The sequence below is a fragment of the Chlorocebus sabaeus genome, chromosome 6, assembly GCF_047675955.1.
Source record: "Chlorocebus sabaeus isolate Y175 chromosome 6, mChlSab1.0.hap1, whole genome shotgun sequence".
Classification (NCBI taxonomy): domain Eukaryota; kingdom Metazoa; phylum Chordata; class Mammalia; order Primates; family Cercopithecidae; genus Chlorocebus; species Chlorocebus sabaeus.
In genome coordinates this window covers 5,321,970-5,346,027 of record NC_132909.1, presented here as the reverse complement: position 1 = coordinate 5,346,027, position 24,058 = coordinate 5,321,970, and the positions used below count along the sequence as shown (strand labels likewise).

Below are 24,058 nucleotides of genomic sequence, written 5' to 3'. Positions count from 1 at the left end.
AGGCACAAGAATCGCTTGAACCTGGGGGCCAGAGTCTGCAGTGAGCTGAGATTGCACCACCGCACTCCAGTCTGGGCGACAGGCGCATTCATCAACGAATTTTTTCTAAAATCTCAAAATGATGTCTGAATATATTTCTGCAGGACTTATGCTGACTTGCCACAGAACTCTCAGCAGTGATTCCCCATTGAGCCATGGGAACGGGTGGAAGTCTGGACAGGAAAGGGGACGCATAAATGCACTTTTCTTTAGACTTTTACTACACAACACATACATACATTGTGTGGTGTTTAAAATTTAAAAAACAGTTTAATAATAGGTAGAATATGGCTCCATCTTCTCTAACAATAAGTTCTGCTCTGATGTCAGAATAAAATTATAATCGTTTTTACCTAAAATGCCTGCTTCATCAGAGTTCCTGCAAAAACGAAACAACCTCTGGTTTTTTGTTTGTTTGTTTGTTTGTTTTGAGATGGAGTCTTGCTCTGTCACCCAGGCTGGAGTGCACTGGCGACATCTTGGCTCACTGCAACCTCCACCTCCCAGATTCAAGCAATTCTCCTGCCTCAGCCTCCCCAGTAGGTGGGACTACAGGCGCGTGCCACCACGCTCGGCTAATTTTTTGTATTTTTAGTAGAGACGGGGTTTCACCATGTTTCCATCTCCTGACCTCGTGATCCGCCGGCCTCAGCCTCCCAAAGCGCTGGGATTACAGGCGTGAGCCACCGCGCCCGGCCAAAAAAGTAAACTTTAATAACTTTAAACATCAGCTAGCACGGGGTTTCTTTCTGTGTGTAAATAATCCAGGTAAACTACAAAATTAGCCGGGTAAATGTAATTTTGTTTACATGCTTGTAAACAAACTTGTCATAATTTAGGATCTAAGGTTATTATTTGACATTAGCTATCTGGGTAATTTCCAGTTTAAGAATTATAGGAGGCCGGACCTGGTGGCTCAACCCTGTAATCCCAGCAGTTTGGGAGGCGGAGGCGGAGGCGGAGGCGGAGGCGGAGGCGGGCGGATCACGAAGTCAGGAGATCAACAGCAACCTGGCCATCATGGTGAAACCCCGTCTTTACTAAAAACACAAAAATCAGCTGACCGTGGTGGCTTGCGCCTGTAGTCCCAACTACTCGGGAGGCTGAGACAGGAGAATCGCTTGAACCAGGGAGGAGGGTGCAGTGAGCAGAGATCGCCCCTAGCCTACGCCACAGAGCGAGACTCCGTCTAAAAACAAACAAACAAAACAAAAACAAACAAAAAACAAAGAAGACAGAGAAAATACAGTTACAAGTTTTCTAAGTAAATGTCCTGAGAAAAGAAAGGACGGGAATGTTGTCCTTCACCTCCAGTGTGCAATAGGCAGTTCCACATGCATGTCACCCTCCATTTTCCATTATCCACTCAAACAACACAGGTCCTTGCTTAAAGAAGCATATTTTTTTTTTTTTTTTTTTTTTGAGACGGGTCTCGCTCTGTCGCCCAGGCTGGAGTGCAGTGGCGCGATTTCCTGCTCACTGCAAGCTCCGCCTCCTGGGTTCACCCCATTCTCCTGCCTCAGCCTCCCAAGTAGCTGGGACAACAGGCGCCCGCCACCTCGCCCGGCTAGTTTTTTGTGTTTTTTAGTAGAGACGGGGTTTCACCGTGTTAGCCAGGATGGTCTCGATCTCCTGACCTCGTGATCCACCCGCGTCGGCTTCCCAAAGTGCTGGGATTACAGGCGTGAGCCACCGCTCCGGATACCTAAACAAGCCGTTCTAAATCTCGGTCCTGGCTGCAACCAGCGCCGCACTCCACCCCCTTACCGAGGTCCTTGCCACCTCGCCCTCCCCCTACCCCAGCTACCCCAGGCTGTGGGGAGCTCGCCACCACACCACCACCTACCCCCCCGCAGGCGTCTTTACCTGCTCACAAAAGGCGCTTTGCATTTAAACCACTTTCAAATTAAGAAGAAAAACAGGTCATTCCAGCACTTCCGGAGGCGGATCACCTGAGGTCGAGTTAGAGACCAGCCTAGTCAACAGGCTGGTCTCTAATTTTGTATTTTTCTACTAAAAATACAAAACTTAGCCGGGCATGGTGGTGGGCACCTGTAATCCCAGCTACTCGGGAGGCGGAGGCAGGAGAATGGCTTGAACTCGGGAGGTGAAGGTTGTGGTGAGCCCGGAGCACACCATCACACTCCTGCCTGGGCAACAAAAGCGAAACTCCTTTTTTTTTTTTTTTTTTTAAATGCTACTAGTTACACAGTAGGGTTCCTCAGAAAGCAGGGGGAATGCCTCTTGTTTCAAGTTTTTCTTGTTTAGGGGCTTACGTAAAAGCTAAGCTAACTGCTGGTGGGCTGATAGTGTGACAAAACTTACTACTTTGTTGATTTAAAGCGATCCTTGGTATTTTAGTGTGCAAGTACTTGAAAGCATGACTGTAATTATCTTAGAAGCATACATTGTCATGGGATATTGGGTCATGTGGACATTGTGTTTCTGTAGGAGTTTGTCCTTGCAGATACCATAAGCTGCTTTCCTTAACCATTAACATCTTATGACCTTGACTTGTGCAGTAAGGAGTATGTCTTCCTAGTTTTAAAGGACTTGAGTTTTGACATCCTGGCTCTCCTAGGTTCCTGCTTAACAGTTTATCCACTCGTACACCACAGAGTCTGAGCACCATTGTGGAAGACACCACTCCAGTAATATATCAAAGATAGACTAAGTACCTACTCCAATAACATAAAATAGTAATAGCAATGCTATGGGAAATATTAAGAAGTTAAATGTATGTATACAATTGATCATTTATTATTTTCAGTTTTATATTGGCTAAAACTACATAGGATGGTTAATCAAATATTAGAAATGTCTTTCAAAAATGCGATCTAATATAAACACACACAGTTTGAGAAGACCATTTCCTCTATGTTCAATATATATGGAGTTCAGATTTATGAACTTATTTTATGCTTTTCATTAGATCGTTTGTTTTCCATCTTGATTTCTTCTGTGTTCATGAGCTTGTGAACCAAAAGAATCTAATAGGTCTCAATTTAGAAAGTTTACTTTGCCAAGGTTAACGACGTGTTTTGCAGCCGATGTGGTCCAGATGTAGCTGGGTGATATATCTTCTGCTGTGGCCTCAAGCAGACAGAGAGCAGGGAGACAAGGAACCAAGTGCTCGGTGTCTCTTGTGTTAAGGGCATGCATCCATTCCTGAGGGTTCCCTTCTGTGATCTAATCACCTCCCACAGTCTTCAACTCCTAATCCCATCACATTGAGGGTTAGAATTTCAACATATATGTTCTGGGATGGACACATTCATTCCACAACACTGTCCATTATCTCTCTCTCTTTTTTCTTTTTTAGAAGGAGTTTCACTCTTGTTTCTCAGACTGGAGTGCCATGGCGTGATCTTGGCTCACTGCAACCTCTGCCTCCTGGGTTCAAGCGATTCTCCTGCCTGATTCTCTAGTAGCTGAGATTACAGGCGGATGCCAAAATACCCAGCTAATTTTTGTATTTTTAGTGGAGATGGGGTTTCACCATATTGGTCAAGGCTGGATTTGAACTCCTGACCTCTGGTGATCCACCCACCTCGGCCTCCCAAAGTGCTGGGATTACAGGCATGAGCCACCGTGCCCGACTGATATTTTTAATTTTACATAGACCAATTTAGTGATCTTTACTTTAATATTTCTTGATTTGTGCCATGGAACTGCCAGTTTTTCCTCTCCCAGTATACAAAGAATTTCAACCACAATTTTCTTTGTCTTGATATAATTTCATCTTTTAATTTCACCTATAGTCGAGACCAACTCAGTCGGGGAGACCCTAACCCAGCGGTGCTGGAGGAATTAAAGACACACACACAGAAATACAGAGGTGTGAAGTGGGAAATCAGGGGTCTCACAGCCTTCAGAGCTGAGAACCCTGAACAGAGATTTACTCACGTATTTATTAACAGCAAGCCAGTCATTAGCATTGCTTCTATAGATATTCGATTAACTAAAAGTATCCCTTACGGGAAATGAAGGGATGGGCCAAATTAAAGGAATAGGTTGGGCTAATTAACTGCAGCAGGAGCATGTCCTTAAGGCACAGATCGCTCATGCTATTGTTTGTGGCTTAAGAATGCCTTTAAGTGGTTTTCTGCCCTGGGTGGGCCAGGTGTTCCTTGCCCTCATTCCGCTAAACCCACAACCTTCCAGCGGGGGCATTACGGCCATCATGAACATGCCACAGTGCTGCAGAGATTTTGTTTATGGCCAGTGTTGGGGCCAGTTTATGGCCAGATTTTGGGGGGGCTTGTTCCCAACAACCTATCAAATGTGTTGATTTGTACCTACCTTTTAGGTAGATTATGATGGGAGGAACAAACTCATGTTTTTCAAAGGCGTGTCCAGTAAGCCAAACACTAATCATTAGAAGTATTTACAAAGTGACCTACAATTAAAGGCTTTGCCAAACTCATTACATTGGCAAGGTTTTTCTCTTACGTTTTTGTGTGAATAATGAAGAATGGAGGAAATTATTCCCATATTTATTAGAAATATGGGTTTGGAGCCTACAAGAAATTCTTTGGGCTGTTGAAACTGAGGAAGCATTGTTGATAGACTTCGCCACTGGATTACCAATTTTCCTTTTGGTCTGAAATACGTGCAGTTCAGGCAGATGCGAATGAAAGCTTACTCCAAGTGATCTTTAATAGGCTTGTTTCTAGCATGCCTTCAATCATATCACTCTGTACTATCAGTAAACATTTTGGTTTTTGTTATGGATGTTTTGTGGCCATTTCTTTCATCATCTTTCCACTAAAACTCAGTCATGATTATCTTTCTTAATTTCTGGGAAGCAAAAATCTCCAATGTGATGACTTTTATGTCTTTCCAACATCCCTATGTAGAAACCTTCTCCTGTATTACTTTGCTCTGTTGACAAGAATTCCATCATGCTTTTCGAAGAGATATCTACAAAATATAATGACCAATAGGTTTCCAATTAAGTACAGATGGTAAATAATATTGAAATGTGTAAATATTACACAGAAATACTTATTTTAAACTTCCCAAACATGATCTTTAAAGTTTAAGAATACAAAAGGAGTACAATTCTTTAAGAAAGAATGGGCGCGATCTGACTGCACAACCCCCTCTGACGTTCAGTGTTCCACATTCCCCGGCCAGAGCCTCCTCGGCTTCTTTTTTTCCCCCTCCCCTCTTTCCCCCCGCCACAGCTGCCTCTATTTCCTTAAGGAAGAGTTTTTTTCTCTTTCCCTCCCCCACACCATAGTGGCGTGTGAACAGGCCAGGCGGGCGGCCAAGTTTTCCAAGCGATAACTTCACCAAGATGTCCAGTGACAGGCAAAGGTCCGATGGTGACAGCCCCAGCACCAGCAGTGGCAGATACGGACCAGCAAGACCCAGCCGCTCCAGAAGCTGAAGAACACGAGGAAAGAAAACCTTCTGCCACCCAGCAGAAGAAAAACACCAAACTCTCTAGCAAAACCACTGCTAAGTTATCCGCTAGTGCGAAAAGAATTCAGAAGGAGCTAGCTCAAATAACCCTTGATCCTTCTCCTAATTGCAGTGCTGGGCCTGAGGAGATAACATTTATGAATGGAGATCAACTATACTTGGTCCACCGGGTTCTGTATATGAAGGTGGTGTGTTTTTTCTGGATATCACATTTTCATCAGATTATCCATTTAAGCCACCAAAGGTTACTTTCCACATGAGAATCTACCACTGCAACATCAACAGTCAGGGAGTCATCTGTCTGGACATCCTTGGACAACTGGAGTCCCGCTTTGACTATTTCAAAGGTTTTGCTGTCCATTTGTTCCCTTTTGACAGATTGCAACCCTGCAGATCCTCGGGTGGAAGCATAGCCACTCAGTATTTGACCAACAGCACAGAACACGACAGGATAGCCAGACAGCGGACCAAGAGATACACAACATAATTCACATAATTTGTATGCAGTGTGAAGGAGCAGAAGGCATCTTCTCACTGTGCTGCAAGACTTTCCAGCCTTTACGATATGAACTTCTGTGTATATGTTACAGTGATTCTACTCTGCTTTTATCCTTTGGAGCCTGGGAGACTGCCCGAAAAGGTAAATGCGATCAAGAGTAGAACTTTGCAGCTGTAGATTAGTTATATTTAAAATGCCTACTTGCAAGTCTTGCTTCTCTGGGATATCAAAATGTATTTTGTGATGTACTAAGGATACTGGTCCTGAAGTCTACCAAATATTATAGTGCATTTTAGCCTAATTCATTATCTGCATGAAGTGATAAAAGTAGCTGTAGATGACTAGGAATTATGTCATTGGTATTAAACTCAGATCTATTTCTGAGTATGTGGTTCATGCTGTTGTGAAAAGTGTTTTACCTTTTACCTTTGTCTGTTTGTAATAAGAGGATTTCCTTTTACCCTTTGTAGCTCAGACAGCACCTGATGTATCATCTCAAACACAGTAAACATACTCCTGAAGGAAGAAAAAAAAAAAAAAGAAAAAGAAAGAAAGGGAATGATCTTGACTCAGCACAACCTCCACCCCCAGGTTCCAGCGATTCTCATGCCTCAGCCTCCCAAGCAGCTAGGACTATAGGCGCACACCACCACACCTGGCTAATTTTTGTAGTTTTAGTAAAGAGGGGGTTTCACCATGTTGGCCAGGCTGGTCTCGAACTCCTGGCCCCAAGTGATCCACCCATCTCAGCCTCCCAAAGTACTGGGATTACAAACATGAGCAACCATGATGAGCCAGAGATGTGTGTTCTGAAAACAAAGCCAGATAGAGATTGCTGCCTAGTTCTGTGCATGGTCCTATTAGTGAAAAAAAACAATAATGTGCTAAATATGAATAGTAGTGCCATATAAAAATTTGAGGGTAAATCTTGTTTCTTATATAAAAGTAATGGTGTCTCTTCTGCTGATTCCTATATGATTTGAAATAAATCCCTGGATCTCTAAACACAGTCTGTGGAATAAATAAGACATAAAAAGTAAAGCCAGCAAGTTGACAGACTAGCAAATGCCAGGCCCTCATATCCTCATGGAGACACCAACTTAACAAAAAATTTTTCATCAAAAATACCTTTGCGAAAAAAGTCTGGAAACCAGTAAGGGAGCCGCAGTATTCAATGAACACCGATGCAAAATTGGACTGAATGGGTGGGAAAGTTTGTGGAAATTTGTTCATCTCTGTCCCATTGCCTCCCCGGCACAGGGCAGTATGCTTCTCTCATTATTTTCTTCTAGGGACAAAAGAAAAGAGTAAAACTTAAATCCACTGTTCTGGCTTGTCGGGCATTTGCATGACAGATTGCATTCTGTCTCTTTTGACTGGGATTATTGAAAGAAAAACTGAAGCCCAGGAGCGGTGGCTCATGCCTGTAATCCTAGCACTTTGGGAGGCCAAGGCAGGCAGATCACAAGGTTAGGAGTTTGAGACCAGCCTGGCCAACATGGTGAAACCCCGTCTCTACTAAAAATACAAAAATTAGCCGGGCATGGTGGTGCATGCCTGTAATCCCAGCCACTCGGGAGGTTGTGCAGGAGAATCACTTGAACCCAGGAGGCAGAAGTTGCAGTGAGCTGATCATGCGAGTGCAGTTCAGCCTGGGTGACAGGGTGAGACGCCGTCTCAAAAAAAAAAAAAAAAAAAAAAAAAGAAAGAAACAGTGACATAGTTTGTAAATCAGCTTGGAGGGTGGAGAAAAAGGAGACACAACACACCAAACCTCATGGGATGCAACAAAAACACTCCTAATAAGGAAATTTATAACTAAAAATGACTACATAAAAACAGAATAAGAGTTTCCAATCAACAACCCAAGTTTATACCTCAACGAAGTAGAAAAAGAAAAAACTAAACAAAAACATACATAAAAAGGAAATAAAGACTAAAAGAGAAAGAAGTAAAATAGAGAATAGAAAGCACTAAAGTCGTGAAAGTAACAGGTGATACTTTGACAAATTCAAGAAAATTGACAAAAATTGACTTAAGAAAACTAAAATCAAAAAGGAATCACAACTCATTCTATACAAAGGAAATAAAGAAGAAATGGATAGATTTCTGGAAACACATAACATACACATACTTAGTATGACTATAAAAGATACAGACCTGTAACTTGTAGGAAGATTGAATCAATAATCAAGAACCTCTTCAAAAGAAAAGTCCTGTACCAGGTAACTTCAGTGGAGAACTCTACCAACTCTACCATACATTTTAAGAAGAATTAAAGCTAATCGTCCTTAAACTTAAAAAAAAAAAAAAAAAAAAAAACCTCAAAAAGCCAGGCGCAGTGGCTCACACCTATAATCTCAGCACTTTGGGAGGCCAAGGCAGGCAGATCATGAGATCAGGAGATCGAGACCATCCTGGCTAACACGGTGAAACCCTGTCTCTCCTAAAAACAAAACAAAAAATTAGCCAGGCATAGTGGTGGGTGCCTGCAGTCCCAGCTAATCCGGAGGCAGAGACAGAAGAATTGCTTGAACCTGGGAGGTGGAGATTGCAGTGAGCCGAGATCGCGTCATTGCACTCCAGCCTGGGTGACACAGCAAGACTTGGTCTCCAAACAAACAAACAAACAAACAAACTCTGAAAAGGAGGGAAAGGAGGGAATACTTCCAAACTCATGCTATTAGGCTAGCATTACCTTGACATCAAAGCAAGGCAAAGCTACTACAAAATATAGAAAAATATCCCCGATGGATGGGGAAAATAATTTTCAGAACACCTCCCCCAAACTAGCAAGTTAAAAATCAAATGCATATTAAAAGGTCGTACACCATGACATGTGAGTTATTACTGGAATGCAAAGATGGTAAAACACACGAATATCAATCCATGTAATACTCCACATTCAGAGAATTGAAGGGGGAAACGACATGATTTTCTCATTTGATGCAGCAAACCTTTGTAAAGTGAACACATTCTTTTGTGATAAAATCACTCAACACAGTAAGAATACAAGAAATCTGGTCGGGCGCAGTGGCTCACCCCTGTAATCCTAACACTTTGGGAGGCTGAGACAGGTGAATCATGAGGTCAGCAGTTCAAGATCAGCCTGGCCAAGATGGTGAAACCTTGTCTCTACTAAAACTACAAAATTAGCCAGGCGCAGTGGCGTGCACCTGTATTCCCAGCTACTTCAGAGGCTGAGGCAGGAGAATTGCTTGAACCTGGGCGGCAGAGGTTGCAGTGAGCAGAGATCACCTCACTGCACTCCAGCCTGGGCGACAGAGTAAGACTCCATCTCAAAAAAAAAAAAAAAAAAAAAAATACAAGAAACTTACCTCAACATAATAAAGGCCACTTAGGAATAGCTCACAGTTACCATCATACTTTATGGTGAAAGCCTGAAATCTCTTCCTCTAAGATCAGGAAAGAGAAGCCTGTTTTTGCTATTTCTATTCAGCATATTACTGGAATCCTGACCAAAGAAATTAGACAAGAAAAAGAAATAAATGTCAAGCAGCAGAAAAAGAAAAGCAGAATGCTCTGTGCTCACAGAAGATATCATCTTACATGTGGAAAACACTAAAGATTCCAAGGGAAAAACTGTGAAATTACATATGTGATTAGGAATATAAGGAACTCTTACAATTCAACAACAGAAATTAAAAACAAAAATTAAAAAATGAATCAAGACCAGGCATGTGGCTCACACCTGTAAAGTCAACACTTTGGGAGATGGAGCCAGACAGATCACCTGAGGTCAGGAGTTCAAGACCAGCCTCCTGCCTCAGCCTCCTGAGTAGCTGGGACTACAGGCGCCTGCCACCATGCTGGCTAATTTTTGTATTTTTAGTAGAGACAGCGTTTCACCATGTTGGCCAGGATGGTTTTGATCTCTTGAACTTGTGATCCACGCACCTTGGCCTCCCAAAGTGCTGGAATTACAGGCCTAAGCCACCGCGCCTGGCCTGCAATTCTTATTCTCAAATTTAAACAAAATTTAAATTTATCACGAGAGAGAAATCAACATGTCACAATTATCACATACAATCAACCCACCACTCATCTGCACCCCTCTTTCGTCATTACTGTTCCCTTCCCTCACTCGGTATCTCTCATTCTCATCTGTGTCTCTCTAGCTTTTTTTCCGTTTCCCCCCGGGTTTCTGCTCCTTATTTTGTGCCTCTCTCCTCTCCTGCTCTTTCTCCCCTTCTTCCCTCGAATCCTTCAATTCCATATATTCTCCTCCATTCTTGCAACTTGTTTCGCCCCATACTCGTCTTTCTCCCCTATCTTTCCATTGTCCGAAATCTACATGTTATTTCTGCTGCCCCGTGGCTCTCCCTGTTAAATTCCTTCTTCCTTGTTATAACCCGCTGTCCTCACTCTCTGGCACCCGCAGATGCCCAGGCCTCCCCCTGCTCTCCTTGTCACCAGCTGCCCCTCTCGCTGTCCCACCATCATCCTGCTCTGTCTTTAGTGGCTCCAAATCTCTCCTTTACCCCACTCTGAGGGGCCTCCCCTTTGCTGGCTCTCTCCTTATCTTGCTGTCTTCATCTTGCTGGACATGGAGTTTTTCTCTACATTTCTCCAGTTGTTTCCCTGTTACTTTCTCAGCTCCTTCGTTCTAACTTCTTTTTGCAAATTCTTCACCCATAGTCTACTTTGCCATGTATTTACGGGTTTCCTTCATTCTTTCCTCTCGTTTTTCTATTTCTCTCTCAGTTCTCTGTCTCTTTCTCTGTCTCCTGATCCTTTTAGCCCACACATTCACAGGAGGGTTTGGAGTAAGACGCCTGCATCCCGGAGGAGCACATTTCCAAGGGGTGGAGCTGGGCAGGCAAGAACCAGACAGGTCCCGGGCACCTCCCTAACGCACAAGCGATGACTGCGAAGAGACCTGGGGACGAGCAGGGCCCGGCACGAGGAGGAGGGAGGTGGGGGGCGACGGTGCCTTAGGCCGGGGTGGGGTCTGCAGGCTCCCAGGACCAGGCAGAGGACGCGGCCTCCCCGGGACTGCTGCTGCGGCCCTGCGCTACAGGGGCCGACGAGGGCGAGGCTGGGGAACCGCATAGCCCTGAATTCACCTCCTGGGTGAGGGCTTTAGGTGGTGCAGGGCAGGAGGAGGGGTCAGTAAAAGGTTTTAAAAGAGAACATTGAACGAAAAGACGTGTCTATGTGACCTGAAGGCAGAAAGATCCAGGACGGATTCAGACTCAGAATGATTTTACCCCCAAAGCATTGACACAACCCCGGCTCTCACGGCGATGTGTGATTTCCTTGGGGGGGGGGGGTTATTTTCAGGGGTGTACGAACCTGCAGATCCCGGGTACGGAAGCACCAGAGGACTGCGAAGCCCAAGTTTAATCTTTACAGACGTGCTGCGGCCCAAGGTTAACTCCGTGCGATCTGCTTCCGGGTGTGAAGGAAACTGCACGCGCAGGGCGGAAGTCAGGGCTTGGCGCGCTCAGCAAGCTGAGGATTGGGAAGGGAAAAAAAGAGGGGGCAGGGCTTGTGCTTTCCTCTTCTGGCTCCCAGCGCATCTCTATTTTCCGGATTAAGGAGGCGATATTTACCAGTGAGGCTGAGGCAACTCAGCAGGATCTCCCTGGGGCGGAGTCAAGTCTGCGATTGGATCCAGGAAAATTCCTGCTATCGAAATTAAGTTTAGTAAAGCCCTGGAATTGTCTGTGAAGGGGATGCCAACCGGAAGGGGAAATGCAAACTCTGCATGCAGTGATAGTCCAATTCCATGCTGACGCCCCTCCGAACAGAATAGAAATCCTTTTATTTTCTGGTCTCAATTCACTCCAGAGTCAACCCTGTACTCATTTCCAGAAACCTTTTTTTTTTTTTTTTTTTTTTTTTTTTTGAGACGAGGTTTTGCTCTTGTTGCCCAGGCTGGAGTGCAATGGTGCACCTTCCAGGTTCAAGCAATTTCTCCTACCTCAGCCTCCGGAGTAGTTAGGATTACAGGCACGCACCACCATGTCCGGCTATTCTTTTTGTATTTTTAATAGAGATGGGGTTTCTCCATGTTGGTCAGGCTGGTCTCAAACTCCTGACCTTAGGTGATCCGCTGGCCTCAGCCTCCCAAACTGCTGAGATTACAGGCGTGAGTCACCATGCCCAGCCCAGAAACGTTCATAGCGACAACACCTGGGGTGCAAGGCGTGGGAAGTGGGGTTTTGAGGATAATTTGGAGCAAGGGGCTAGGAAATTGGTGTGGCTGATTGGTTGGGGAGGAAATTATAGAAGGGTCCGAAACTATCCCAGAGCTGAGTAAGTTTTTGGGTGGGGGGGCGGTCACAGGATCGGGTGGTGCCAGTTCTCTGGTACCAGTGAAGAGGTCCAGGCGGTTGAATACTGGAGGTTAAAAAATAATAAAGAAGGCCGGGTGCGGTGGCTCAAGCCTGTAATCCCAGCACTTTGGGAGGCCGAGACGGGCGGATCACGAGGTCAGGAGATCGAGACCATCCTGGCTAACACGGTGAAACCCCGTCTCTACTAAAAAAATACAAAAAACTAGCCGGGCGTGGTGGCGGCGCCTGTAGTCCCAGCTACTCGGGAGGCTGAGGCAGGAGAATGGCGTAAACCCGGGAGGCGGAGCTTGCAGTGAGCTGAGATCCGGCCACTGCACTCCACCCTGGGGGACAGAGCCAGACTCCGTCTCAAAAAAAAATAAATAAATAAATAAATAATAATAAAGAAAAAAAAAAGAAGAAGAAGTCCAGGTGGCCTGAGCTGGTCTGCCCAATTGGAAAAGTCTGAAAAACACCTCAAAGACCAGTCTTAGGTTTTGACAAAAGTGATGTTATCTATAGGAGCAATTAGGGAAGTTACAAATCTTGTGACCTCCATATGGCTGGTTAATGTTTACACCTACATTTTAGCAGAATTCAAGTACCTCCCATAATCCTAACCTTGTGGCTTCTCATCATGTAAAAGGCGTCTTATGAAGGTGGTATACGTCACCTGAGACGGTCAGTTTGGGAAGGGACTATCGTCCTTGCTTCCAAGTGCTAACTATAAACTGAATTCTTCCCATAGTTAGCCGAACCAATGCCCAAGAATGAGCAAACACAGCTTCTGTGGTTAGAAGCAACAATTAAGTTTCTTTCACTATCAATGTTTGCAAAGGCGGTGTCAGGTTCAGTGATGTTAGATGACCAGATGACCAACTTATGCTTTAAATAAGAAGCGGTATCTCTTTTTTTTTTTTTTCTTTAAGAGATAGAGTCTCACTCTGTTGCCCAGGCTGAGTGCAGTGATGCAATCTTGGCTCACTGCAACCTCTGCCTCTCTGGTTCAAGTAATTCTCCTGCCTCAGCCTCCCAAGTAGCTGGGACTACAGGCGCACGCTGCCATGCCCTACTGATTATTATTGTATTTTAGTAGAGACGGAGTTTCATCGTGTTGCCCAGGCTGGTCTTGAACTCCTGAGCTCAGGCAATCCGCCCACCTCAGTCTCCCAAAGTGCTAGGATTACAGGTGTGAACCACCACGCCTGGTCAAGAAGCAGTATCTTTTTAAAAGTAGATATTAATTACATAGTTTTTCCTTGTAATTGTGATTCATATTTATTTATTTGAAACAGTCTCCTGTCATATTTATTTGTTCATATTTATTTATTTATTTGAAACAATCTTATGTCCTCCAGGCTGGAGGGCAGTGACATGATTACGGCTCACTGCAGCCTGGAACATAGAGGCTGAGGCAATCCTCCCACCTCAGCCTCCTGAGTATCTGGGACTACAGGCATGAGAAATCACACCCTGCTATTTTTTCTTTTTCTTAAATAGAGATGGGGTCTCCGTGTATTGACTGGCAGGTTGTTGTCAAACTGTTGACCTCAAGCAGTCCTCTCACTTCAGCTTCCCAAAGTGCTGAGATTACAGGCCAGAGCCAACACACCTGGTTACTTTTGTTAGTTTATTCTATGCAAGATGAGTTAACCTCAAATACTTTTAAAATGAACTTTGTTGACATCCTAATGAGGACTAAACTCTGATTTTTAAACCTTACCCAAATTCCTATCAAAGGGGCCTGGGGAGTCATGCCCTACAAATCATAAATTCTTATCAGATGGGTTTTATTTAACTCTATATATTGTGACTGACTTTCCAGCCTGACTCTGGCGTAACACTACAAGACAAAAGGAAAGTCAAAATATCTTACCCCAAAACATGTTTCTTTGCCATATTTTGAAATGGCCCATGGCTGGGCGCAGTGGCTCATACCTGTAATCCCAGCACTTTGGGAGGCCGAGGGGGGCGGATTGCCTGAAATGAGGAGTTCGAGACCAGCCTGACCAACATGGAGAAACCCTGTCTCTACTAAAAAGACAAAATTAGCCAGGCATGGTGGCACATGCCTGTAATCCCAGCTACTAGGGAGGCTGAGGCAGGAGAATCGCTTGAACCTGGGAGGCGGATGTTGTGGTAAGCCGAGATTGTGCCATTGCACTCTAGCCAGGGCAACAAGAGTGAAACTCAAAAAAAAAAAGAAAAGAAAAGAAAAGAAAAAAGAAATGGCCCTGCAAAGCTGTTCTTTGTGGGGGAAAATTTGTATCTGTAAAGAATCTCTATTAACATAGCTAGATCTTTTTCTTCCAGAGCCTCCCAATCCTAAAGAGATTAACTAGGTTCTGAATAGGAAATACGTATTGTCTCAAAGAGCAGCCACTATAAAACTTCAAAAGAATTTTGGGCCAGGCATGGTGGCCCAGGCTTGTAATACCAGCATTTTGAGAGGCTGATGCTGATCACTTGAGGTCAGGAGTTCAAGACCAGCCTGGCCAACAAGGTAAAACCTCATCTCTACCAAAAATACAAAAATTATGCCAAGGGCAGTGGCTCACGCCTGTAATCCCAGCACTTTGGGAAGCCAAGGCAGGTGGATCATGAGGTCAGGAGTTCGAGACCAGCATGGCCAATATGGTGAAACCCCATCTCTACTAAAAATACAAAAATTGGCTGGGCGCAGTCGTGGGCATCTGTAATCCCAGCTACTTGGGAGGCTGAAGGAGGAGAATCGCTTGAACTTGGGAGGTGGAGGTTGCAGTGAGCCAAGATTGTGCCACTGCACTCTGGCCTGGGTGACAGAGCAAGATTCCATCTCAAAAAAAGAAAAAAAAAAATTAGCCAGGTGTGGTGGCCCCCGCCTGTAGTCCCAGCTACTCATGAGGCTGAGGCAGGAAAATCGCTTGAACCTGGGAAGCGGAGGTTGCAGTGAGCTGAGATCACGCCACTGCACTCCAGCCTGTGTATCGCAGTGAGACTCTGTCTCAAAAAAAAAAAAAAAAAAAAAAAAAAAAAAGATTGGTCTCTGCAATCTTTTTATTTTTAAATTTAATTTAATTTAATTTTTTCTTTTTTTTTTTTTTTTTTTCTGAGACGGAGTCTCGCTTTTGTTGCCCACACTGGAGTGCAATCTCAGCTCACTGCAACCTCTGCCTCCTAAGTTCAAGTGATTCTCTTGCCTCAGCCTCCCAAATAACTGGGATTACAGGTATGCACCACCACCTCTGGCTAATTTTGTATTTTTAGTAGAGACGGGTTTTCACCATGTTGGTCAGGCTGGTCTGGAACTCTTCACCTCATGTGATCAACCATCTCTGCCTCCAAAAGTGCTGGGATTACAGACTTGAATCACCACGCCCAGCCAGCCACCACACCCGGCTGACAATCTTTTATCTTAACTTGAACATTACCTTTCTATGAATCGCAGTCTTTACAGAAACTCAACCAAATTTTTTTTTTTTTTTTTTTTTTTTTTTGAGATGGAGTCTTACTCTGTCGCCCAGGCTGGAGTACAGTAGTATGATCTCGGCTCACTGCAACCTCTGCCTCCCAGGTTCAAGCAATTCTCCTGCCTCAGCCTCCTGAGTAGCTGAAATTACAGGAGCATGCCACCATGCCTGGCTAATTTTTGTATTTTTTTTAGTAGAGATGGGGTTTCACCATGTTGACCTGGCTGGTCTCGAACGCCTGTCCTTGTGATCCTCCTGCCTCGGCCTCCCAAAGTGTTGGGATTACAAGCGTGAGCCACTATGCCGGCCACTCAACCAATTGTTAACCACAAAATGTTTAAATTCACCAATAGCCTGAAACCAATCCACCGCGCTTTGAGTTGCCCCACCTTTCTGGACCAAACCAGTGTATTTCTTAAATGTATTTCAATGTTTCATGCCTCTCTAAAACGTACAAAACCAAACTGTGCCCCAACCACCTCTAGCACATGTTCTCAGGACCTCCTGAGGACTATGTCATAGACCAGCTCACTCATATTTGGCTGAGAATAAATCTCTTCATGTATTTTACAGAGTTTGACTCTTTTCATCAACACTAATATCGCTATGTCATTAATTTCTAAATATATTGTAATTTCAAATTCACCATGTGCATTCTGAAATAAGAGAATTAAATTTCATTTTAAAATTGTAACGTATTTTAGATATTTTCTGATTTCTGTTTCTCAATGTTCTGTCACGTGTGGATAACAAAGCCAATAAAATACTCTTCAGAAGTCGTTTAGATTTATTTTCCCTTAGAGAAAAAATAATTTTGCAATATTTTTAAGGATAAATGGCAGGCAGGTTATTTTCCTTCATATGAACTCTCAAGAAAGGACAACTCGGCCAGGCACAGTGGCTCATGCCTGTAATCCCAGCACTTTGGGAGGCAGAGGCAGGTGGATCACGAGGTCAAGAGATTGAGACCATCCTGGCCAACATAGTGAAACCCTGTTTCCACTAAAAATTAGCTGGACATGGTGGTGCGCACTCTAGTCCCAGCTACTCAGGAGCTGAGGTAGGAGAATCACTTGAACCCGGGAGGCAGAGGTTGCAGTGAGCCGAAATTGCGCCCACTGCATTCTGGCCTGGAGACAGAGCAAAGAAAAAAGAAAAAAAGAAAGGACAACTCAATTATTAAATTTTTATAAGTAGCCTCATTTCTTAAGGCAATAATTCCATGGCAATCTCCAAGTTACCATGTAATATGGAAGTATGTTTTTCTGTCACATCATTATAATTCTGTATTATGCAATATTGCTCAGTAGCCAAAAAAGAACACTGCGCCTGTACTTCCACGCTTCCATGCAAAAAAAAAAAAAAGAATCAATTGTAACTGTTCTTGTTAACCTCAGAACGGTAGACAAGAAGCTGATTATAGCTGAAAGTCATTTTCCCACTTTGTATATGTAAAGTTTCTTTGCTTCTAGAAATGTCAAGGAAGCAACATGGACATACTGATTCACAAGAGATTTAAAAGAATATTTCCTGCCAGGCACAGTGGCTCATACCTGTAATCCCAGCACTTTGGGAGGCCGAGTCGGGCGGATCACCTGAGGTCAGGAGTTCGAGACCAGCCTGACCAACACGGAGAAACTCTGACTCTACTAAAAATACAGAATTAGCCAGGTGTGGTGGCACATGGCTGTAATCCCAGCTACTCAGGAGGCTGAGGCAGGAGAATCGCTTGAACCCGGGAGGCGGAGGTTACAGTGAGCTGAGATAGCACCATTGTACACCAGCCTGGGCAACAAGAGCGAAACTCCGTGTCAAAAAAAAAAGAATATTTTCTCAATCACAGAAATATTTTGACATATACATCCTTGTAATATCATTATAAGAGAAATGCAAAGTAATTAGATGTTTCCAAAAGTTGAAGTAGAAACTCCTCTTTTTTTTAAACAGGGTCTCACTCTGTCACTCAGGCTGGAGTGCAGTGATGCCATCTCAGCTCACTGCAGCCTCAATCTTTCTGGTTCAGGTGATCCTCCCACCTCAGCCTCCCTAGTAGCTGCAACCACAGGGCATGCCACCATGCCCAGCTAATTTTCATATTTTTTAGTAGAGATGGGTTTCGCCAGGTTGCCTAGGTTAGTTTCCGACTCCTGGGCTCAAGTCATCTGGCTGCCTTTGCTTTCCAAAGTGCTGGCATTACAGGCGTGAGCCACCACGCCTGGAACTAGTTTCATCTATTGAGCTGATATTATAGCCAGTGTCATGGGAAAGAGCATGTGCATATTCTAACGCAGACGGAACAATGAAAATGTTTACTACTGTCAAAAAACAAATCTAGATATTGGTTAGATTTGATTCAAAAGGTATATTGCAATAGGGAAAATGCTCCAACCACAAGATCTGCAAATTTATGAGTTGCACAGAAAAGGACTTCTCTTTTATACAGAGAAGGAAGCAAGGTTAGAAAGCACCTTGAAGCAAGGTTAGGGCAGTGGATGAGTGTCTGCTGTGACCTATTCAGCGAGTATTTTATCCTAAGGTCAGCTTACTCTTGGGATGGGATATTAAAAACAAAGCTGGGCCGGACGCGGTGGCTCACGCCTGTAATCCTAACACTTTGGGATGCCAAGGCGGGTGGATCGCTTGAGGATGGGAGAGTTCAAGACCAGCCTGGCCAACATGGTGAAACTCTGTCTCTACTAAAAATAAAAAAATTAGCTGGGCGTGGTGGCACACGTCTGTAATCCCAGCTACTGTGGAGGTTGAGGCAGGACAATTGCTTGAACCCGGGAGGCAGAGCTTGCAGTGAGCCAACACTCCATCTCAAAAACAAACAAACAAAAAGAGAAGTTATTCTCAATCACAGTGCCCATATGTGGTTAAGAAAGAGGTTGTTAGCCGGGCACGGTGGCTCAGGCCTGTAATCCCAGCACTTTGGGAGGCCGAGGCAGGTGGATCACCTGAGGTCAGGAGTTCGAGACCAGCCTGATCAACATGGAGAAACCCGGTCTCTACTAAAAATACAAAATTAGCCAGGCACAGTGGTGCATGCCTGTAATCCCAGCTACTCTGGAGGCTGAGGCAGGAGAATCGTTTGAATCTGGGAGGCGGAGGTTGCGGTGAGCTGAGATCGTGCCATTGCACTCTAGCCTGGGCAACAAGAGTGAAATTCTGCCTCAAAAAAAAAAAAAAAAAAAAAGAGAGAGAGAAATAGAGGCTGTTCTGAATTTCAGTGGCCAAGAGTGGTCCAACAGTCAGGGGCTTGGAGAAACAGGGAAGCCTAAGATTTGAGTAAGTCAACCAGCATTGTTCCCAGGATCAGTAAGAAATCTTTGATGAGACACACTGTGGGAATTTGGAGCTTTTTCTTATGTAAACAAAGAGGGTAAGCTTTGAAGTAAGCTGTGTCTAGGGAAAACAAAAACAAGGGACTGGGCAGGCGAGTGGTTTCCGGTGGGTTTTATTTTTTTGCTTTTGCCCTAGAGGCCTCAAGAGGCCTGGAGAACATGTGCCCCTCTGGTGGTTTCTTCAATCTTTGGTATTTCTTCAGCCCTTTACTAGGTTTACAGGGTTGTAATAAACTTCAACACTGTCACCACATATAACACAAAACAAAATTTTAAAAATAATAAATACAGGCCAGGCATGGTGGCTCACACCTGTAATCCCAGCACTTTGGGAGGCCGAGGTGGGCGGATGACCGGAAGTCAGGAGTGCGAGACCAGCCTCACCAATATGGAGAAACTCCATCTCTACTAAAAAAATACACAATAGCTGGGCATGGTGGCACATGCCTGTAATCCCAGCTATTCAGGAGGCTGAGGCAGGAGAATCACTTGAACCCAGGAGGTGGAGGTTATGGTGAGCCGAGATCGCACCACTGCACTCCAGCCTAGGCAACAAGAGTGAAACTCCGTCTCCAAAAGAAAACATAATAATAATAAATACATGTGTACTATTTGAAAAATAGAACTAAAAATAATAGGAACAATAGTGAAATTGCCCCATACCTCAGTTTTTGAATGGAGCGAAAGGGCCTTGAGTGTTCATTTTGGCTGTGTGTTATTCATTCTTATCACATACAAGAGACATCAGTAATTATTGGAAGATATGGCTCTAAATCTCCAAATTCAGGGGTCTGTGTAACTGTTAAATTGAACAGAAACCTACAGATATATTAAGAAAAATAGTGGGCTGGGTGCAATGGCTCACGCCTGTAATCCTAGTACTTTGGGAGACTGAGGCAGGCGAATTGCCTGAGTTCAGGAGCTTGAAACCAGTCCCAGCAACATGGTAAAACCCCATCTCAGGTAAAAATACAAAAAATTAGCCAGGTGTGGTGGCATGGGCCTGTAGTCCCAGCTGATCGGGAAGCTGAGGCAGGAGAATTGCTTGAACCCGGGAGGCAGAGGTTGCAGTGAGCCAAGATTGCACCATTGCACTCCAACCTGGGTGACAGAGCAAGATTCTCTCTCCAAAAAAAAAAAAGAAAAAGAAAAATGGTGCTCCCTTTTCCATTTCTCTGCTGACCATGAACAAACACACTCTCATAGTTTTATCAATTCTTTGGTAACAATTAGAAAATACAAGCACTAGTTCGTGTTGACAGCCCGGGGTCTGCGAATTCTCTGCTCTGAGCCCATCCGGACTTCCCCAATCCCAGCTTTCTCTCCTTTGAAAACACTAAGACTAATGTCACTGCATTGGTTTTTATTAGAGTCAATTACCTGTCATGCCTGGAACAGGGATCATACCCAGATTGCCCTTAGTCAAAATAATCACGAAGTGCACATCTATAAGAAGTACGGGAGCCAGTGGGTGAAAGCTTATGAACTCAGTGAGCACAATGGACACATCACAGGTATTGACTGGGTTCCCAAGAGCAACCGCATTGTCACTTATGGGGTAGACCGCGATGCCTATGTCTGGAGTCAAAAAGATGGTGTCTGGAAACCACCAACCCTGATGATCCTGAGAATTAATCGTGCAGCTGCTTTTGTGAAGTGGTCACCCCTAGAGAACAAATTTGCTGTGGGAAGTGGAGCACGACTCATTTCTGTTTGTTACTTTGAGTCCAAAATGACTGGTGAGCGAGCAAGCACATTAAAAAGCCGACTCGCTCCACAATCCTCAGCTTGGACTGGCATCCCAACAACGTTTTGCTGGCAGCAGGATCATGTGACTTCAAACGCAGAGTGTTTTCTGTTTACATTAAAGAAGTGGATGAGAAGCCAGTCAGCATGCCCTGGGGCAGCAAGATGCCTTTTGGGCAGCTGATGTCAGAGTTTGGTGGCAGTGGCACTGGTGGCTGGGTCCACGGGGTAAGCTTCTCTGCCAGTAGGAGCCACCTGGCCTGGGTCAGCCACAACAGCACTGTGTCTGTTGCTGATGCCTCAAAAAGTGTGCAGGTCTCAACTCTGAAGGCGGAGTTCCTGCTGCTCCTGAGTGTGTCATTTGTCTTGGACAACAGCGTCGTGGCTGCTGGCCATGACTGCTGCCCAGTGCTCTTTAACTATGATGAACATGGCTGCCCGACCTTCATCTCCAAGTTAGACATTCCAAAACAGCATCCAATGCAACACGTCTGCCATGGAACGCTTCCGCAACATGGACAAGAGGGCCACGACTGAGGACGGCAACATGGCCTTGGAGACTCCGCACCAGAATAGCACCACTCATGTCTCTTATTTATGAGGTGGACAAGCAAGATTGTCGCAAATTTTGCACTACTGGCATTGATGAAGCCATGACAATTTGGGATTTCAAGACCCTCGAGTTTTCCATCCAGGTCCTCCGGATAATGTGAAGCCGAGTGAGCCTTTGCCATCCAGAATGACAAACTGTGGTCAACAGTAGCTGTGCCATGGCACGATGGCGAGGAAGCCAGACCCAAGGAAACACTGAAAACACATATCACGCTAATGCTGTGTGGTTTTATTTGAATATCAAATTAGTGAAAGTGTTGGTTTTTTAAAAGCAGTAAATTTTATTTATTTATTTATTTATTTATTTATTTGCGATTTCATTCTATTCTTGACCAAAGCTCCCCTTTAAGTAGTTTGTTATGGAAAATCATCACACTAACTTAAAAGACAGGGTGCGGGAGATATGTAAATTGTCCACTAGAAAACTAAATAAAAGAACTAAATGTGGGAAAAAAAAAAAAGAAAGAAAATACAAGCACTTAAGTCAGGTGCAATGGCTCACGCCTGTAATCCCAGCACTTTGGGAGGCCAAGGCGGGCAGATCACCTGAGGTGGGGAATATGAGACCAGCCTGATCAACATGGAGAAACCCCGTCTGTACTAAAAATACAAAATTAGCCGGGCACAGTGGTGCATGCCTGTAATCCCAGCTACTTGCGAGGTTGAGGCAGAAGAATCGCTTGAACCCAGGAAGTGGAGGTTGCAGTGAGCCAAGACAGCGCCACTGCACTCCAGCCTGGGCAAAAAGAGCGGGGAAAATTAAAAAAAAAAAAAAAAAAAGAGGCCGGGCACTGTGGCTTACGCCTTTGGAAGCACTTTGGGAGGCTGAGGTGGGTAAATCACCTGAGGTCAGGAGTTCAAGACCAGCCTGGCCAACACAGTGAAACCCATCTCTAACAAAAAAAAACAAAAAAAAATTAGCTGGGCATGGTGCTGTGTGCCCATAATCCCAGCTACTTGGGAGGCTAAGGCAGGAGAATCCCTTGAACCTGGGAGGCAGAGGTTACAGTGAGCTGAGATTGCACCACTACACTCCAGCCTAGGTGACAGAGCGAGACTCCCTCTCAAAAAAAAAAAAAAAAAAAGAAAGAAAGAAAAGAAAAGAAAATATAAGCACTAATTCATATGTCAGATTCATGTCACATTCTCAAATTCATCTCAATTTTCTTGACATCCCTTTTTATACCAGTGGAGCCCTGATGGAGATACTTAATAGAAGTTTTCTCTCTATCAGAGAAATAAGCTGATGAGAATAAACTCAATGAAGGTGAAAACTCTGTTGTTTTCTGTGACCTGGAGAAAAAGCTTTAGGTGAATTTCCATTCAGATTGGTTATAAACAGACATCATACAGATGTGGATGAACATCTGTATATAATTAAGTTTTTCTATCCACAAACCAGGTGAAAGAAAGTATTGGAGTAGGCAGATAGCGAGGCATGAGCACGTAAGACGCCCCTGTGTCACCCGCAAGGGGTCCTGAGCCAGAACCTAAGAGAGGGTTCTTGGATCTCACGCAAGGAAGAATTCAAGGTGAATCCATACAGAATCATACAGTGAAAGCAAGTTTATTAAGAGAGTAAAGGAATAAAGAATGGCTACTCCATAGGCAGAGCAGCCTCCTGTCTCATCCTGCGACCAAGAATGCCTTCACTTACTGGGAATGTAACCCAGCAGGTCTCAGGTTTATTTTCTCCAGCCCCTATTCCAGATGGACTTGCTCTGGTTCAAACGTCTCTGACATTTTGGAATCTTTAGAAATGCAACTCACTGACCGGGCGCGGTGGTTCACGCCTGTAATCCCAGCACTTTGGGAGGCTGAGACGGGCAAATCACGAGGTCAAGAGATCGAGACCATCCTGGCAAACATGGTGAAACCCCATCTCTACTAAAAGTACAGAAAATTAGCTGGCCTGGTGGCGGGCGCCTGTAGTCCCAGTTACTCAGGAGGCTGAGGCAAGAGAATGGCGTGAACCCGGGAGAGGGAGCTTGCAGTGAGCCGAGATTGCGCCACTGCATTCCAGCCTGGGCGACAGAGTGAGACTCGGTCTCAAAAAAAAAAGAAATGCAACTCACTGAGAGTCTCCTTAAAGATGCTGTCCACTGACAGCAAAAAAAGATCAGTGGCTACATTGCCTCCACTTGGCCTTGGGGCTGTACTTCTCTGGCCCAGAAGAGGACTTATCAGGGGCTAGCTGGACATCATCGAGATGGGGGTTTTCCCCATTAACAACCATGTGTAGTTCTGTCATAACTCACTCTAGAAGAGCCTTCTGCTCAAAATGATACTAAAACACACCGGTGGGTGGAGATTTGAGATGCTAATGAGACATGTGGTGTGTGTACCAGTAGGCACCCTCACAGGGCTTTCCAGATCAGAGGACTTCCTGGAACATGCTTACTAGGAACATCCCTGCACAGCCCCTTCATGAATAATCATGTCAGATTCTCATAAAAAGGCTCTGCCCAGCACTAGTAGGAACAGACTCATTCTTTTGAGGAGCCCATCCTGTTCCACTGTTTGGGGTGTGTCTTCTTTCTGAGCTTCTATGCCTTTAGATAAAGGGCACTTACCTGTTTAACTCTTTCTGCGTGTCTCTTGACTGAATTCAAGAAGACCAAGAACCAGGGGACTTCC

General features: G+C 44.6%; 2 pseudogenes; both read left to right on the top strand.

The window, feature by feature from the left end:
* The first annotated feature begins 5,326 nt into the window (after window positions 1–5,326).
* On the top strand, window positions 5,327–6,014 carry LOC103235189 (ubiquitin-conjugating enzyme E2 E3 pseudogene; annotated as a pseudogene).
* Window positions 6,015–20,448: 14,434 nt separating this feature from the next.
* Window positions 20,449–21,552, top strand: LOC103235188 (actin-related protein 2/3 complex subunit 1A pseudogene; annotated as a pseudogene).
* The last annotated feature ends 2,506 nt before the right edge of the window (window positions 21,553–24,058 follow it).